Below are 5,254 nucleotides of genomic sequence, written 5' to 3' on the forward strand. Positions count from 1 at the left end.
TCTCCAAATTTCGCATTCAACGTCGAAGAATCCAAAATGATGTTTTTCAGACCTCGTAGTACAACTTCAACTATAGGTAAGTACTGTGTTCGGTTTTCAAGCCGAAAGCAGTTTTGTCTATGGTTACTGTTTTAAATCAATTAATTTCAAAAGGCAAAATTGTACATAATGAATGCTCTAAAGATTGACAAAATTTGACAAGATTGGATAAAAATATAGTCCTCATCATACATATTTTTGCACTTTTATTTTAGAGTTTTGGTGGAAAAACCGAACATACACACAAAAATTTTTTTTCTGATTCAATCACGAAATTAATTGATCCAATTAATTTTGTTAATTGAAATGTCTTCAATCAACTAAAAAAATTTATTGAAAGTCAATTAAAAAATTAATTGATACTATCAATTTTTGTTGTTGTTGTAACAGTTTATTGTGATCTCATCCATTTCATGTTATACGCTTGGTACATCAGCTTGTTGGCAGATCAAGGAACTCTGCGACTAAGGTGGGGTGTGTCCAGAGTGATCTGGTGGTAAGTCGGGTTGGTTTGGCTGGGCAAGAGAAAAGATGACGCGTGTCGTGTGGCCCTTGGTTGCAAATTGGACAAACGTCAGCTACGCTGCTATCAATCACCGATAAGTAGGAATTGAGGCGGCTGCACTTGCCTGATTTTAATTGGGCCAAAACTACCCTAGTCTGCCGTGGGAGGTCTCTTTCCTCAATTTTTGTGATTGATTTTTGTTTCAATTAAAAAATTTGTTGAATCAATTAAATTTTTAATTCTATATTTTTTAGAGATCAATTAACGGCCAATTTCATGTAGCTCCGTTAAGCTTTAACTCCCAGTTAACAGAAAGTAAATTGCAAATGTCTTCTCTCTGGTTAATTTTAACTGAACAATTTTCGGCAGTTAAGTTCCTAACTGGGATATGGAATATATAGGCAAGACGACAGCTATGTCCTTAATACGATTTAAAAGTTCGTTAGTTAACGGAGCTTCATGAAAATGGGGGTAAGACTTTAATTGGAAAAATGTTCGTGAAATTTTTTTTTTCTATGTAGTACCCAGCTACCTAATGGTGCCCAATTAATACTTTGTTCTACGAAGCCTTTATTAGCATATCAAAACTGATTTGTTGTGGTTTTATGGAAAAATAAAAATATAAGATGGAGAGAAAGACAGCAGTTACGGATTTCCACATCCATACGTTGGGCAGCCCGATTTATTTTCAGGCTCACTTAGACCATTCAGTCCATTGTGATACATGTCGCACATATCAGTTCCCTTCATTGGACGATCTACTCAAACAAACTGTTACAAACTAAAATATTGGTTCATTCTTTTATTGTTTACTTTAAAACCCAACATTTACAAAAATACCACTAACAAGAATTTTAGTTGAAAATATTTTTTTTACAAGGCAACCACATCTTCTATTGTCTAGCTGTCAGTGGCAAACGAGAAATTACAGATGTTCCTTGTCAGGATATAACATTCGAGGATTGCATATTTTCCGCTACATAATGTTGTTGCCAGGACGTATTGAGCCACCGTGGTGCTATGGTTAGCATGCCCGCCTTGCATACACAAGGTCGTGGGTTCGATTCCTGCTACGACCGAACACCAAAAAGTTTTTCAGTGGTGGATTATCCCACCTCAGTAATGCTGGTGACATTTCTGAGGGTTTCAAAGCTTCTCTAAGTGGTTTCACTGGAATGTGGAACGCCGTTCGGGCTCGGCTATAAAAAGGAGGTCCCTTGTCATTGAGCTTAACATGGAATCGGGCAGCACTCAGTGATAAGAGAGAAGTTCACCACTGTGGTATCACAATGGACTGAATAGTCTAAGTGAGCCTGATACATCGGGCTGCCACATAACCTAACCTAACCTAACCAGGACGTATTTGGACCATGCACACATTGATTCCGAAAGATAATAAATAAGTGTTCGCTCGGTTTTTAGTACAATTCTTGATCTGAAGAGATCTATGGGACAAATACAAATAGACTCTTTACGAAATGTACTCTTATTTTACATGTTAGTAAAAAGTAGGTGTCCCAATGTTGTGTTGTGTCCCAAAGGGAGCCACCGTGGTGCAATGGTTAGCATGCCCGCCTTTCATACACAAGGTCGTGGGTTCGATTCCTGCTTCGACCGAACACCAAAAAGTTTTCCAGCGGTGGTTTATCCCACCTCAGTAATGCTGGTGACATTTCTGGGGGATTCAAAGCTTCTCTAAGTTGCGTTCCACTGCAATGTGGAACGCCATTCGGACTCGGCTATAAAAAGGAGGACCCTTGTCATTGAGCTTAACATGGAATCGGGCAGCACTCAGTGATAAGAGAGAAGTTCACCTCGGGCTGCCACCTAACCTAACCTAGTTTCTTCCAGTTTGCAACTAATCCATTTAGCGCCTTGGGAGAGTACACCAGAACCAAGTATTCAATCAATTACGCTTCAATTTCCCAAATATACTTATAATAAATCAAGTAAACTTAAAAAAAGATAAGGCAAAAGTGGCAACAAACTCGATCATCAGAGGATACAAGAGTGTTAAACAATGCTACCAAAAAACTTAGCAGAATAATAATACAACAATATAATGACCGAATATTCCACAAGTATGTGTCCAATTTAAGTCCTAACAAAAACTTCGACTATTCTCTTTGGAAGACAGCAAAATTAAAAAAATAAACCAATTGTGCAGAACGTCGCAAAACTAAAAGGCAATGGTCAATGGACCAAAAGCAGTATCGAAAAGGAGACCAAATTTGCGACCTTTTCAAATTCTTCTTATGTAACAGTTGAGCCACCGTGGTGCAATGGTTAGCATGCCCGCCTTGCATTCACAAGGTCGTGGGTTCGATTCCTGCTACGACCGAACACCAAAAAGGTTTTCAGCAGTGGATTATCCCACCTCAGTAATGCTGGTGACATTTCTGAGGGTTTAAAAGCTTCTCTAAGTGGTTTCACTGGAATTTGGAACGCCGTTCGGACTCGGCTATAAAAAGGAGGTCCCTTGTCATTGAGCTTAACATGGAATCGGGCAGCACTCAGTGATAAGAGAGAAGTTCACCACTGTGGTATCACAATGGACTGAATAGTCCAAGTGAGCCTGATACATCGGGCTGCCACATAACCTAACCTAACAGTTGACCTTTTCAAATTCTTCTTATGTAACAAGCAATACAGAACAAAGTCTTCAACATCAAATAAATACCTATGTATTTAGCGAGCAGCCGTTTGACAAAATAATTATTGAAGAAGTTTATGATGCAGTGAATCAAATAAAGGTAAACAATTCTAGATTTATCCACCTACAGAACCATACTAATCGCGAAGCCCTTAATTCACACAAATCGTCTAATCAACCTAGATGATTGCGCCGTTTCAAACCACACGATTTATTAACTCGCTTTAATAATATTTGAAAGCCTCAATTGCAATAAAAATGTGTACAATAATAATGGTCTCAGTTCTACTATATGAGTTTTAGATATTTTAATTTCTATAAATCTGCTAATGTTAATAAATAAACTATTGGTTAGTCACTTCTTCATAATAGAGACTAGTTGTAGTATAAGTTAAGCATAAATATGTAATCGCTTAAATAATAAATTAATTTAATGAAAACAATTTCAAATCAAATGAAACATTTTTCCCAATGAAACCGTGTAGAATATATTTGTTTCTGAATCTGAATTTTTGTCTTGTCCCTGCCAGCATTTCAAAGTTCCATTCTACCGTAGACTCCTAAGTGGCACTACAACAATCGCCGACTGTAATGGGGGAAACGTATCAAAAATACGAAATATACATGAAAGTATTTTGACGACAGTGCTCGTGTCGAACATATTCCAGATATTGAACACACTATAAGTTGTGTCCGAAGGCATACTTTTTTCATTAATAATAGAATGATGTTGATTTACAAGTGTCAAGTTACATCCCTGCCAGCATTACAAAGTTCCATTTCATCCTCACCGCTACCACAGACTCGTAAGTGACATTGCAACAATCGCCAACTGTGATGGGGGAAGCGTATGAAAAAGTATGAAATGTACATGAAAGTATTTTACCATCACTATTTTTACAAAAGCCATTTTATATTTTGTGAAACACCAAGCGCAACGAGCTTCTTATAATTTATTTAAATAAAATAATAATAATGGAGTGCTGAAAACATAGTTATTTCGCTTAAAATTGTAAAAGGTATATTGGTGAACAATTTTTGACTTTCCAAATGGAATAAAGTTATAGTTTTTCAGATATTTTACAGACGCATTTTTTGAATTTGACGACGACTACCTTAAAATGAACTTTTTCTGATAGTTTGGTGGGGCTCTTATTGGCGTCGTTCTAAGTTGATCTAAAAAGGCAACTAATAATTGCACAGATGAGAAACTTTTTTGTAGTAACTTGGGGTGGTACAACTTCTCAATAATGACGACGCTTTTCTGACGAGTTTTTGATATCGTATACGATTGTTTTCGACGTGGTGGGGATTCTCTGCAGTGCCGTCAAAATCAAAAAGTGTTGGCAAGGATGTTTCCAGCACTTCATTATCGATTTTATTTAAATAAATTATAAGAAGCTAGTTGCGCTTGGTGTTTCACAAAATATAATGCGCTTTACAGACTATCAGTTATTCCGGACGGAATGTCGGTGTTCGTAAAGAATCTTACAGTGTGTCGGATCGATACGACTTGTCGGCGATGACTAAATAATCGGTAAATGTGTTATCGATCCCATTAACATGCAACTGTATCGATTATGCGTCCGGACTTAACTTATAATGTGCACAATATATGGGATATGTTCGACACGAACACTGTCGTCCGGAATAATATGGCTCTTGTTACAATAGAGATGGTAGCCACCGTGGTGCAATGGTTAGCATGCCCGCCTTGCATACACAAGATCGTGGGTTCGATTCCTGCTTCGACCGAACATCCCCACCTTAGTAATGCTGGTGACATTTCTGAGGGTTTCAAAGCTACTCTAAGTGGTTTCACTGCAATGTGGAACGCCGTTCGGACTCGGCTATAAAAAGGAGGTCCCTTGTCATTGAGCTTATCATGGAATCGGGTAGCACTCAGTGATAAGAGAGAAGTTCACCAATGTGGTATCACAATGGACTGAATAGTCTAAAGGTGGAATTACATACCATGCGGTCATGCGTGCGTACGTTATATGCTATTGTCAAAAAAAGTTAAAATGTTGGAACTACAATTATTTGAGTTACACGAC

Source organism: Haematobia irritans, chromosome 2 (assembly GCF_050003625.1).
Source record: "Haematobia irritans isolate KBUSLIRL chromosome 2, ASM5000362v1, whole genome shotgun sequence".
Lineage (NCBI taxonomy): Eukaryota > Metazoa > Arthropoda > Insecta > Diptera > Muscidae > Haematobia > Haematobia irritans.